We start from the raw sequence: 15,578 nt of genomic DNA, 5'->3' as shown, positions 1-15,578 counted from the left end.
TTCTATATCTATATTCCTTCAACAATAAACATTCTTTTGTCTGGTATAATATAAATTTAGCAACTTTAACTTTTACAAGTATTTCTGGAGTAAGTTTCTTTACTATTTCAACAACTCAGCAAATCGTGCATGCGTCAGAATTTTGATTTTTAGAAACATAATAGAATTATAGTGTTTACTAAAAATTCAAAAAATGGAAATTGTGAAAAAGCAATCTTTTAAAAATGATTATTCATAATAAAATTTTGTTTCACATAAAATCAATACTAATAAAATGTTATTCTTACAAATACAAGTTTAGCAAAAAGAAAATTTTATTGTGTTTCAAAGTATAAAAAAAAATCAAATTATAAGAACTTGAGAAGAGTACAAATTTCGTTGTCTTCATTTGACCATTTTTATATCAACTTAGAGCTTTCACAATCTATCTATCTGTATCTATACATATTAAAAGGTGAATTTAATGCAATAAACAAAAGCTATTAAATTAGGTTATCATTGATATATAAATATACACACACGTTATTATAGGCTAATCATAATATATAAACACGTTACTATTATATTGATTGAAATTTATTTTTGTTTGACCAGTAACTTAGGATTACAATAGACTACATATATAACGTAATATTGTACTAATAATTTGTGATGGGAATTTATTTCTCTAAGAATTATGAGAATTTATTTATTTAAGAATGCAACAGCCGTTAGACAATTTTTTTTCATGTTTCTTAAAATTTTTGAACGTGTTGGGCGGTTACACGTCAATAATACACAAAAACTTGCATCATTTATTACACAACACATAAATACTTTCTTTATATATTTTGCCTATAAATATGTCTCGTTTGCTATTTTCTTATTCACAACTTCATTAGCTTCTCTTGTTACATTATTGGATTTTATCCACCAAAAAATAATGTTTTCAATATGGAATTCACATTCCTTAATGATCTGCATGCTAGCAATACTGCATCGGTCATCAAAGTGAGGTTTTTATGTGTTTTTAAGATGAAGTTGACATGAAACTATCACTTTTAAATCATATTTTGAGGATCATTCTATGCTTGAGTGATGTTAGTTCATATTTAAACTTTGTCTTAATGTTAACTAGTTTTACCACCCGTGCTATGCACGAGTCAGATTATCTTCAGAAAAAAATAAAATATACTCCCTCCGTCCCAGTTTAGGAGTGTCAATTAGTTATGGCACGAGTTTTAAGAAATTGGTGGAATGTGTAATAAATGAAGTGAGATGGTGGAGTGTGTAATAAATGAAGTGAGTTGGTGAAAAGTGAGATGGTTTGACTTTTTTTTTTGGATTTTTTTATGTAGATAATGGCATCTGAGTGTAATTTTGATGAATAATGGGGTAAAATTTTATATCCAAATATGGAAGATTCTAAATGTGACTCTTAAACTGGGACGGACTTTTATAGCAAAATGTGGCTCTTAAACTGCGACGGAGGGAGTATTTTTTTTTTAAATATAATATTGTTGAATTTTTTGCAATTCAAGAATAAAAACTATTGAAATATTGTATAAATATGATTATTAACATTTCAAAAAATGTACTTTTACTTTCACATATATCAATATATCGATCCACTATAACGGAAAGACATGAGGAAAAGAAATACAAACATCCTTCAAGAATAACTAACATACAGAAAAGAAAAAAAAAAAAAAAAAAAAAAAAAAAAAAAGTAAACAATTATTGAATTCATGAATAAAACTATTGAATATTTTGTAAAAATTGATTATTAACTCAAAAAATAAGAAAATATATTTAAAACAAATTAAATCAAAATTGTAACGACCCGAATCTAACAAAATACTCCCTCCGTCCCGCTTTAGGAATCCCGGTTGATCAATTTTGGGCGTCCCACTTTAGGAGTCCCGGTTGAGATAAATTAATAAAAAATGCCTACAAAGTGTTAAAAGTGGGTCCCAACATCCACTACAACTAATAAAAAGTGTTAGAAGTGGATCCCAACATCCACTACAACACTTATTTATTGGACAATCAATTAAAAGTGGGTCCCAACATCCACTACAATATTTATTTATTACACACTCAAACACATTTTTCTTAAAACATGTGCCCGACTCAACCGGGACTCCTAAAGCGGGACGGAGGGAGTAATAGCTAAATAAAAATAATAGTTTAAATGCTTTGGAATTCTGAATAAATTAAATTATAAGGTTTTAATTAGAATAAGTTAGGTCTGTCAAATCGAATACCCGCGGATACCCGATCCGAAAATTTCGGGTACCCGACCCCGAATTTCCCAAAAATTGATACCCGAAACTGATTTCGGGTACCCGGATACCCGACTCGAGTATCTAGTCCCGAAAAATCCGGATACCCGACTCGGGTATCCAGCCCCGAAAAATCGGGTATCCAGTCCCGATTTTGATTTTTTTTTTTTTTTAGAGAATTAACTACAAGCTTGTAAGTTTATTACATTGGTGAAGTTGTGCATATATTTCAGGCAAATTTTAGCCATTGGTAGTGAATTAGGCAAACTGGATGATGAATGAAATATGAGTAAGTATGCGTTCATTCCACGAAATATTTAAAATTGTTTCTGCATGTATGTTAATACTATTATTTTGAAATACAAGAAGTTTGATTCATGCTATGTTATTTAGTCTCAGATCTAGAAAAATCAGATATAGTTGATAGAACATAGGTTTACCGTCTGCAAATTATGTAACAAACTACATTTAAAGGCTTCTTAATCTTGTTTGCCTAAGTATTATTAATTTCTTACAGTGAATTTACATATGCACCATGATAAACTAAACACATAAAAAATCAAAGATTATTTTCAAACATTAAATAATCTAACAAAAAGCAGTACAAAAACACCTCTTGACACCAAACGTGGATGGCGGCGAAGGGAGGCGCCTAGGTGAGAGTAGAGGCAGGAGACAGGGGGGAGTTCACGGATTTTAATATTTTGGTTACCCTAACACTAAATATGATTTTTAAAATTACATTTAATTTATTAAATTTAAAAAATTTAAAAATTGGGTAATTCGGGAATACCTGATCGGGTATCGGGTTACCCGATACCGATAATCCAAAAATCTCACTACCCGAACCCGATCCGAAACCCGATAATCCATAAATTCATGATTTAGTTGTTTATTTCTATCACACAAATGTATGTGGATGTGAGGATGTTAGCTTTGAAATGACTTCTTGTTTAATAATATATGTTTCATAACATCTACTTAATTCTGAAAATTTAATCCTATGATTGTGGAAGCTCACTTCCTTCTTTTCATCTTGCAGACTAGGTGATTAAGACTAACTCTTCTATTGTACAGCTCAAGTCGAGTTCTTAGCCAAGCTTTTGCTTTTGGGTAATCCTTTTTAGAGTTGCTAAATATGGCATATTTTGGAAGTGTAACATACCTTAGACGTTATACAACTTCCTAATATTGTGTTAAACATGTAAATTTTGTGAATAGTTCATGTTGTGTATATATGTATATGCAATGACTTTTGGAAACAGGTTGATGGTTTAACTCTAGATGTTATATAGCACTTTTGTTTCGCTAAGTAAAATAATATGCTTTATTTATATATATATATATATATATATATATATAGGGTCTTGTTAGGATGAGATTTATGAACCTAATTGATAATTGAGATGCAATCTCAGCCATTCATCCAGAATATTTGTGAAATGTCAACAGCATGTAGTTTATGTCAACACAGGGGCATAATTGTAATTTTATTAATTTTTTTATTTCTTTTTTATTTCTTTTTTATTTTTTTTAAATTTTTTTAATTTTTTTTTTTATAAAAAAAATTCATTTTTTTTGTCAACTACATACATAATTCATGTCAACTACACATCAAATGTCAATAACTTTATTCAATAAATACTATTTGACATGAATTGTATATGTAGTTGACATGGATTGTGATCAATTGAGATTTTTTATGCTAATTGAGAAATGAGATGTAATATCAGCCACTCATTTTTATTAAATGAGTGGTCCAGATTTTTCCACATGGAAAATATCTTTAGATTAATTAATTATGAAAGAGAAGAATGGTAATATCATGGTACATTTTATTCAATAAATATTTTTTTTATTTTTAATTTTAGTTTTTTATTAAATTTTTTTTAATTTTTTTAAATTTTTTTAATTTTTTTTAATTTTTTTTAATTTATTTTTAAATTTTTTAAATTTTTTAATTTTTAATTTTTATTTTTTATTTTTTTATAAAAAAAAATTTTAATTTTTTTTTAATATTTCAACTACATATACAATTTATGTCAACTACACACATATAAGGTCAACCACACACATAATTCATGTCAACTACACACATATAATGTCAACTATGTGTACAATCCACGTCAACTACATATATAATTCATGTAACTACACATATAATGTCAACTAGGGTATTGTTAGGATGAGATTTTTTGGCATAATTGAGAAATGAGATGCAATCTCAGCCACTAATTCACAAGATAAACTTAATGTCAACAACTATCACATTATGTCAATACGGGGTATAATTATCTTTTCATTAAATTGTATTTAAAATCATTTTCTAAAATTCTCTCTAAAACTCTAGCTGCAAAGTCTTCAAATCTTCAAATCTTCAACATTCAAATCTTCAAATCTTCAACATTCAAATCTTCAAATCATCAACATTCAATAAAATAACACTTATTAAAATTTTAACAACTAAAAAATAACACTTATAATTCACATATCAATATCGAGAATATCGAATGTCAACAACTCGTATTAAAATGTCAACAACTAACAAATAACACTTACAATTCACATATCAATACCGAGAATATCGAATGTCAACAACTCGTATTAAAATGTCAACAACTAAAAAATAACACTTATAATTCAGATATCAATACCGAGAATATCGAATGTCAACAACTCGTATTAAAATGTCAACAACTAACAAATAACACTTACAATTCGCATATCAATACCGAGAATATCGAATGTCAACAACTCGTATTAAAATGTCAACAACTAAAAAATAACACTTATAATTCACATATCAATACCGAGAATATCGAATGTCAACAACTCGTATTAAAATGTCAACAACTAACAAATAAACTTTACAATTCACATATCAATACCGAGAATATCGAATGTCAACAACTCGTATTAAAATGTCAACAACTAACAAATAATACTTATAATTCACATATCAATATCGAGAATATCGAATGTCAACAATTCGTATTGAAATGTCAACAACTAACAAATAACACTTATAATTTACATATCAATACCGAGAATATCGAATGTCAACAACTCGTATTAAAATGTCAACAACTAAAAAATAACAATTACAATTCACTTATCAATACCGAGATTATCGAATGTCAACAACTCGTATTAAAATGTCAACAACTAAAAAATAACACTTATAATTAATGTCAACGACAAATGTCAATAACAACCGTTATTTATGTCAACTACGATGTCAACAACAAACTTTATTTATGTCAACTACGATGTCAACAACAAACTTTATTTATGTCAACTATTATGTCAACAATAACATTTCACAAATAATTAATGTCAACGAAAAATATTTTCATGTAAACGACGTATATTATTTATGCCAACAATAATGTTTTACATATAATTCATGTCAACAACAATGTTTTACATATAATTTATGTCAAAATTTGGTTAAAAAATTTGGATAGTATAATCTGAATTAACAGAACTGTTTTTTATGTACAGAATCAGCTCTTCAAGGCTTTTTACAAATACATTAAGACGATACCCAAAGAATGTTTAGAGCATAATGCTCAGGAAAATGCTTCCGGTTATTAACAACAAAAGTGTGAATATTTTTTGAAAAGATGAAAAGGATGATCCATATGCATACTTTGAGAAGTGGAGCCAATTGGATTTGCAGAAGATAATCAAAGTTAAATCAATATCAACTCTTATATGCCAAGATACTTTTATTGAAAATGTTAATACTTGTATTTAAAGTTTTAGAAGAATGAATCTCCTAAATGCCATAATGCAACATAAATTGAACAGAGAACTATGCCTTTAAATAAAGGTACTGTTAGACAGATGCGCATATACTTACCCTGAAATCAGCTTCTCGCAATACTTCCTCAGTCGTTGTTTCAAACTCCATCCTTTTGGTAGGCTTGCGCACTCCAGGCTTTCTCAAATCAAGATCCTGTAGATTACAAAGGCGAGCTATTAAAGCAAAACTGCGTCATAAACTGAGGAAGAATCAGTAACTCAAGATATGCAGGTCAGACTGTTTCAAACGAGGCAAAATTTCACATATAATTTAGAATCAGTAACTTAATGTTTTACATATAATTCAGATTTTCAGTCAGATGCTAGTGAGTACTATTGTTCCAAAATTTCACAAACACAGATACAAGAAGTCATTCCAAAAGTTCCATCCAATAATTCGGTAACTACAAGTGAACAAAGATTCTAATGAATCAAACACCACATTAATCTGCATTTGTTAGAGCAAGGCAACATTTTCAAAATTGCAGTATACATAAATAAAACAATTGCAACGCATTTCCACATCAATCTGAAAAATCCAAAGCATCACACAAACAATTCGATTCATCTCCAACAAACTATCTTCCAATTCATGTTTCAACATCATTGAAGCAAGCCACATTATCATAATAAATGAGTACAAGAGTAAAATTGAAGCTTACGCAGTGGTCTTTTGTCCGCCCCCTTGAGTCCTGGTGCTGACAAAGAATCCGGCAGGCTTCCCAGCCAGCTTCTGCTCCTTCCACAATTGAGCAGTCGAATCGAAGAACGCCTTCATCTGCGCCGCCATTGAGCCATATCTCGTGGGGAAACCGAACAAAAATCTATCGGCGGCTGCCAAATCGGCGGGCGATCCGATCTCAGGGATCGAATCGTCCTTGGGCGGGGCCTACATTTTGGTGAGGACATCGTCGGTCAAGGTCTCCAAGACTCTGTAGAGCTCGGCCCCGACGCCGGCGACGGAGTCGGCGCCTTTTTCATTCGGCGCGGCGGCGATGAAGCTAGATTTTCCGGTGCCGGATTGGCCGTAGAGGAGATAGCTCCGCTTTCAAACGCAGCCGAGCTTGTGATAGTACTGTTTCGATTTCAGAAAATTCTCCAAATCGTGCCGGATTTTCACCGTCAGATCCGGATCGAGAACAATCACGTCGAAATCGGCGGGGTGATTGAACAGAACCGACTTCCATCTCCGGTCGCAGTGGTTGTAAATCCTCAATTCGTTCCCTCTCTCCTCAATTTCATCGGGAACGACGAATTCCCCAAATTCAGCCCCGGCAGCGGCAGCGCCGCCCTCACCACCGCAATCGACGATCCCGCTGGATTCAGTCGAATTTTCTGCACAAAATCAGCCGATCCCTCGCAGACCTCTCACCCGACCTCGATGCCGCGATTATCGCCGCCGTTGCCGCACGCGCCGAGCAGCGACCGCGCAAACTTACCGATGGAGACGATTTCACCACCGCGGCGAAGGCGAAAATCTGGACCACTCATTTAATAAAAATGAGTGGGCTGATATTGCATCTCATTTCTCAATTAGCCTAAATAATCTCAATTGATCACAACCCTATATATATATATAGGTCCATGATCAATTGAGATTTTTAGGATAATTGAAAAATGAGATATATATATATATATATAGGTCCATGATCAATTGAGATTTTTAGGGTAATTGAGAAATGAGATGCAATATTAGCCACTCATTTTTATTAAATGAGTGGTCCAAATTTTGCCACACAAAAAATATTTTTAGATTAATTTATTATGAAAGGGTATAATGGTCATTTCAGTTGAAAACAAATTAAAACAAATCGCTACTCATCTCTTCCTCCACTCTCTTTCTGCACTTCTCGCTCATCCTTTGCCTCAAATCGCGGCGGCGCTCCTCCTCACCCCGCACCCGCTCCAAATTCGCCGATCTAGTCCTGCTGATCGCCTTTCTCTCATTGCTAGTTGATTTCTCCGCCGATTTGCTCCAAATCGGGTGTTGGATATGATTGTTGTTGTTACTCCAATATTTCTCCACCGATTTGCTCAAAATCATGAGAGAGAAGGAATCGGAGTTGCGGCGGCGATCGACGCTTGAATCGGGGATTTACTCTCTAGTTTTCTCAGATTTGGTCAATCCGACGAGGAATTCGTCGTTGTCGTTGTGATCAGCTTCATCCTCATCTACGAAAATCAATATCACAAGTTGTTGACAAGCTGTTGACATTTTACTTGACATTGATATGCAGGCTGTTGACATGTGTTGTATGATCATGATGCCAGAAATTGTGTCAAATAAAAAAAATTAAGATAAAATAGTTGTTATTTTTTAATTACAAGAATTGTTTTTGAGTTGTTGGCACTCTATAAAAGTTGTTGACAAACTGTTTACATTTGATATACAAGATGTTGACATTTTGCTATAAGTTGTTGACATTTGATATGCGGACTATTGACATGTGTTGTATGATTATTATGCCAGAACTTGTGTCAAATAAAAATATTAAGATAAAATAGTTGTTAATTTTTAATTACAAGAATTATTTTTGAGTTGTTGACACTTTATACAAGTTGTTGACAAGCTGTTGACATTTTATATACAAGTTGTTGACATTTTATATACAAGTTGTTGACATTTTTATATAAGTTGTTGACATTTGATATGAAAGTTATTGACATGTATTGTATGAACATGATACCAGAACTTGTTTCAAATAAAAAAATTAAGAGAAAATAGTTGTTAATTTTTAATTGTAAGAATTATTTTTGAGTTGTTGACACTTTATACAAGTTGTTGACATTTTAATACAAGTTGGAGTCAGACTTGCTTCCATACTCCTCGCCGATGTCCAGGCTGCCCCAGTCCTACCTGGAGGGGTAACTACAATTACAATTCATGTTTTTAAGGTTAATTACAATTAAAAATCATGTCAAGTATATATACAAGTTGTTGACAAGCTGTTGACATTTTATATACAAGTTGTTGACATTTTTATATAAGTTGTTGACATTTGATATGAAAGTTATTGACATGTATTGTATGAACATGATACCAGAACTTGTTTCAAATAAAAAAATTAAGAGAAAATAGTTGTTAATTTTTAATTGTAAGAATTATTTTTGAGTTGTTGACACTTTATACAAGTTGTTGACATTTTAATACAAGTTGGAGTCAGACTTGCTTCCATACTCCTTGCCGATGTCCAGGCTGCCCCAGTCCTACTTGGAGGGGTAACTACAATTACAATTCATGTTTTTAAGGTTAATTACAATTAAAAATCATGTCAAGTATATATACTAACCATGTCAACAACTAATGTAATTATGTCAACTATGATGCACATCGTGTCAACGACACATATTACTCATGTCAACTATGGTACATATCGTGTCAACTACACGTACAAGCCATGTCAACTATGTTACACACTATGTCAACTACACGTACAAGCCATGTCAACAACAATCAGAGTTGTTTTTTAGTTGTTAACATATACTACAAGTTATTGACATTTTCTTATTAGTTGTTGATATTGATTTTGCTCTCTATTGACATCTATGTTAGGTTTGGTATACTGAAAAGCATGTTTCGAGGAAGTTTCGCGCGAATAGAATCTTGCTTGTATACGTAAAACTCTACAATCCACTTTTAACCCGATTCAGTATTATTCGAGCAGTCTCGCACGAATAGAATCACTATTATTATTACATTGTGTTTGCTTGTGCATTTAAAAGATGTTTTACAAACATTTAAATGCATAAGAAGTAAACAAAGTCTAAGTCTTTTGCTTAGTAGACCGGTTGTGGGCGTCGTCCAATTTAAGGTAACACGGTCAGATCTATGCAATGCTTTGCAAAAGAAAAAGAAGAATTTCACAACCTAGATAGGCTTTGGCTACATATCGTGAAAGGTTGCAATGTCAGTCCGCATATTTCTAAGCCTTACTGAAATAAGATGACATTGGTGTGGTATAGCACTGAACGGATCTAACAGCAAGATGTGTCTTTATGCTATCTACTTGAAAGACTAGGTCTTGATAAAATACTATTTCTTAATCTACATATGTTAGCATTGAGCATACGGTATTGATTATGCACTACTTTGACTTATCAAATGGTGCGGGTTTTTCGCAACCCAATAATCCTGATATATTGGGTAGTGGTGATTAATATCTAGCGGTGCTAGGGTTGCTATTATGTTGAAACGTGCGCGAGGTGAGTCTCGTTTGATAATGTCCTCAAGAGGAGCTCGAACAAGGTTTTATTATTCGGAAAACTGGCCAGTTGGAGTTTTATTACTCTATGAATAATAAATAAATGTTTCTTGCTAAGTCCACTCTTGGAATTAATAAGATGTTAATTAATTAAGTCCATAGCAGACATTAATTAATTAATGGACATTTATATCTTAAGCGCGAGAAATAAATAATAAATAACGGAAATCCGGATTACTTGTAATTTCGGATTTGGATGGGGAGAGTTCAATATTACTTTCTGTAGTGGCTGCTCGTAATATTCCAATATAAGCTTGTATTAAATTGTGGGTTCAATTTAATTAGTAAAAAGCTAATTGGACGAGCCCATATCCAAAACCTTCCATAGATCCCTGTCTGGGCCCAAAAGGAACTTAATATAAATAGGAGAATAAAGGAGACAGAAATCATTCATTATTATTACTCATAATTTTCGTCCCCCTCTACCTAGAGGAGTTCGAATTTCTCTCCTAATTGGAGAAGGATTTCTTCTGTCTTCTTTATTCGAGTCCTAGTATTTTGATAAGATCAGCCCACCCTGATATCGAGATACAGTTCGGGAACCAGAGAGAAGATCCGTGGTCTAGTATCGAAGATCATCACGTGGAGAAGGCGCGAGCAATCGTCGATTCTTTGGAGAATCAAAATCGGTAACCCTAAACCGTAGAAATCATGTTTAGGATTTATATTTTCTAAGCATGAATTATTTGTGTTCTAGCATGCAATTATTTGTTTAACATGTGAATTGATTAATCGCATAATCGGTCAAATAGATCTTTGTCTGATTTATTTGTTTTGTACAAGTCTTCCGCTGTGCAAGGGGCACCAAAACCCCAACATTGTATGATTTTCTTTTTTAATTTGAAGATTTGTTTTCTGAGTTGTACGCACTTTATATAAGCTGTTGACATTTGGTTATAAGTTGTTGACGTTTCAATACAAGTTGGAGTCAGGCTTACTTCCGTGCTCCTCGGAGGTCGTTCAGGCTGCCCCAGTCCTACCTGGAGGGGTAATTACAATTACAATTTATGTTTTTAAGGTTAATTACAATTAAAAATCATGTCAACTATATATACAAGCCATGTTAACAACTAATATAATTATGTTAACTATGATGAATATCATGTTGACGACACATACAAGTCATGTCAACTATGGTACATATCGTGTCAACTAAACGTACAAGCCATTTCAACTATGTTACATATTATGTCAACTACACGTACAAGCCATGTCAACTACACATAGAAAACATTTCAACAACAATTATAAGTCATGTCAACTACACGTACAAGCCATGTCAACAACAATCAGAGTTGTTTTTTTAGTTGTTAACATATACTACAAGTTATTGTCATTTTCTTATTAGTTGTTGATATTTGATTTTGCTCTCTATCGACGTCTATTGTATGATTTTATTTTTTAATTTAAGATTTGTTTTCTGAGTTGTGCACACTTTATACAAGCTGTTGACATTTGGTTATAAGTTGTTGACATTTCAATACAAGTTGGAGTCAGGCTTGCTTCCGTGCTCCTCGCCGATGAGGTCGTCCAGGCTGCCCCAGTCCTGCCTGGGGGGATAATTACTATTTCAATTCATGTTTTTAAAGTTAGTTACAATTAAAAATCATGTCAACTATATATACTAGTCATGTCAACAACTAATATAATTATGTCAACTATGATGCACATCGTGTCAACGGCACATACAAGTCATGTCAACTACGGTACATATCGTGTTAACTACACGTAAAGCCATGTCAACTATGTTACATACTATGTCAACTACACGTACAAGCCATATCAACAACAATCAGAGTTGTTTTTTAGTTGTTAACATATACTACAAGTTATTGACATTGAGATAATGTTGTTGATATTTGATTTTTCTCTCTATTGACATCTATCATATGATTTTAAGTTCTGGCATCATGATCATACAACACATGTTAATAGTCTGCATATCAAAATATCAACAACTTATAACAAAATGTCAACAACTTGTCAACAACTTGTGATATTGATTTTCGCGGCTTCCTCCTTTCTCCTGTACAGTTCCATCGCCGCGTTATGTATCCTAGGTCCACCACTCTGATCCACCTCCACCTCCAACACCGCCGGCACACTGTGCCTCAGATCCTTGCACTATTTCGTCACCTCCACGAGCTTGTGAGATTTGAAGCAGAAGAGTTCTGAATCGGAACCATTGTAACTGAGCTCCATTGTCAAGTCGCTGATCTCCATCCCAGATAATCGAACGACAGCGATGGTGTCCGGCAGCTCTTCCCTCGTGGCATCCATTAGCTTCTCTAGTGATTCTGCAACTCTCTTTGGTGCCACGTCTGCGTTTCTTCTTTGAAGATACTTCATCATCTGACATATACCCTTTCTCAGATATACATCTATCGACATCCAATGGATCAACTGTATGAAAACCTTGTCTGTTGCAAACAACATACTGAAAAACAACAACACCACCACTAGACCTATTTCCAAATTTTCGACAATCAAAACAAGCCTCTTGAGCATACTTTTCATAAAAGAAAAATCCCTCCTCAAGTGAAGAAAATGTTTGCCTTCATAAGGCCTCAACTCGGCATTGCAAATTGGAATAACAGATCCCTACAACATAATGGAAAAATATGACAACGAGCTGAAACAGATAATGTCAAGTAGCATATCTTAACTGACAACATAAGAGTTTCCAAAATCTAGGATCAAAATCTCAATACTACATCCCAAAATATGCAACAACATATCAACTAGCATAATGTCAACTAGCATATCTTAAATGACAACATATCAACTAGTATAGTGTCAACACAACAGCATATAAACTAACATCCAAATATGTCAACTAGCATATCTTAACTGACAGCATAAAGAATTTCCAAAATCTAGAATCAAAATCTCAAAACTACATCTCAAAATATGCAGCACCAATACACCAACACCAACATCTCACACATCGTACCATGGACTCGCAACCCTATCCAAAACCCCTTCCTCCAGCCACAAACACCACAGTTGGGGCTTTTGACTATTTTGTATATCAACAAAGAGTATAGCTACATAGAATATTTAACAGGTAACATACACCATGTCAACGGATTTGCATTTATATAAACAAGAAATGATCATCATAGCAACATAGAGTATACATGATATCATAATAAATTCTACATAGAATGTCAACAAATCTGCATTTATGTCAACAGTATATAATTCACCAACAAAATACAAAAAAAGTTATGTTAATGAAAATCAAAGCAAAATACCTTCAACATTCGTCGACGTCGACTCTGAATATGATGAAGAATCCATCTGATAACACCTTAGGCTTTGATTATGAACTGAACTCGAAGCTAAAGATGAAAAAGCAATAAAAAAAACTAATTAGGAACAAATTTGACTAGGCATCAAAAAATAAAGCATATAAACACAATTAAAGTCGATAAAATCAACCTAAAAACTTCAGATTCAACCAAACTCCATCGAATTAGTCGTCTGTTGTTCGAAAATTCATCAATTTTCGGATGAACGATTTTGAAAATTCAACCAAACTCCGTTGAATGCTGATTTTGAAAATTCATCAACCTGAATAAGTCGCTTCAACCACCACCGATTTTGAATGCCATTTCAGTTTGATCGGCGCTTTAGCAGATTCAGATACAATCGGCACTTCAGCCGATTCTCTTCGATTTTGCTCTTCGATCATCATTGTAGATAATTGTGTTTGAAGGTCTACGGTTTGAATTTTGAAGATTTGCAAAATCGAATGCAGAATTGTATGAAGATCAGCAGATTTTGCAGCGAGAGTTTTAGAGAGGGTTTTAGAAAATGATTTCAAATACAATTTTATTTTTTCCACTACATTATTAATGAAATGACAATTATGTGATAGCTGTTGACATTTCGTTAATCTTGTGGATTAGTGGTCCAGATTTTGCCACACAAAAAATATTTTTAGATTAATTAATTATGAAAGGGCAGAATGGTAATTTAAACAAGATAACCGCAATTCCCAGTCTCCCACACACAACTCATAATCTAGGGTTTATTCCTTCCACCAAAAACCTAATTCCTCCCCAATTTTTCCACCATGGCAACGAAGAGAAAGCGCAATCCATCCTGAATTGTTTCATCACCATGAAAGAGGAGAAGAAGCCGCCTAAGCAGCGCCGCCCTTACTTAGCATCGGAGTGTCGCGATCTGGCGGAGATCGATAAGTGGCGCCAGCAAATCATTCGCGAAATCGGACAGAATGCATTCTCTGATCATTCCAGAGTGCAATCTCCGATCATTGCCTGTTAATTTCCCGCACCTATCCGAGCAATTGAAGGTAAAAATCGTATCGATTGATCAAAATTCAAGCGCTCCTCATTTCACAATTCACATTCTCGAATTTCATTGAATTCCGGTGATTAATAGCTTCTGTTTATCGAATCAGTGCTTTAATATCTATTTGGATTGGTAGATACTGGTGTTGACGGAATGGGTATGGTGTGTGATTTTAAGAAACTAGAATCAGTAGGTAGTTTAAAATTTGATCGGATCTCTGGCAACGAATAAAATTTGAGAAATGAGAATCTGTAGTGTTTAGGATTATTTAATTAATTTTAGAATTGAGAATTGTTGTTGAGGATTGCAGGAGATTGATGAGAGGTTAAAGGATGAGTCAAGTATTTGAAGGTTATGAGCGGCAATACTGTGAGATATTGCTAATCTCTCGAAAAAGGTTACTTCAACTACTGTCCTCGATGGATCACGTGAAGGAGCATAGAATAGGTAGATATTCTCGGTATTGATATGTGAATTATAAGTGTTATTTGTTAGTTGTTGACATTTTAATAAGAGTTGTTGACATTCGATATTCTGCTATTGATGTGTGAATTATAAGTGTTATTTTTTAGTTGTTGACATTTTAATACTCCCTCCGCCCCCCATAATTTGTCACCACTTGACCCGGCACGGGTTATAAAAAATATAATAGAAAGTGGGTTGAAAACATTAGTGGCATATGGGTCCTACTTTTATATATTAGTTTTATAATAAAATGTGAGTGATAATGAGTTAATGAAATATGGGGCCCACTACCAAAAATGGTAAAAGTGAAAGGTGACAAATTTTTAGGGACGGACGAAAAAGGAAATAGATGACTAATTTTCAGAGACGGAGGGAGTACGAGTTGTTGACATTCTATATTCTCGCTATTGATATGTGAATTATAAGTGTTATTTTTTAGTTGTTGACATTTTAATACGAG

The sequence above is a fragment of the Salvia hispanica genome, chromosome 6 (genome assembly GCF_023119035.1).
Source record: "Salvia hispanica cultivar TCC Black 2014 chromosome 6, UniMelb_Shisp_WGS_1.0, whole genome shotgun sequence".
Lineage (NCBI taxonomy): Eukaryota > Viridiplantae > Streptophyta > Magnoliopsida > Lamiales > Lamiaceae > Salvia > Salvia hispanica.
The sequence above is the reverse complement of the archived record's forward strand: the minus strand, read 5'-3'. Positions refer to the sequence as shown.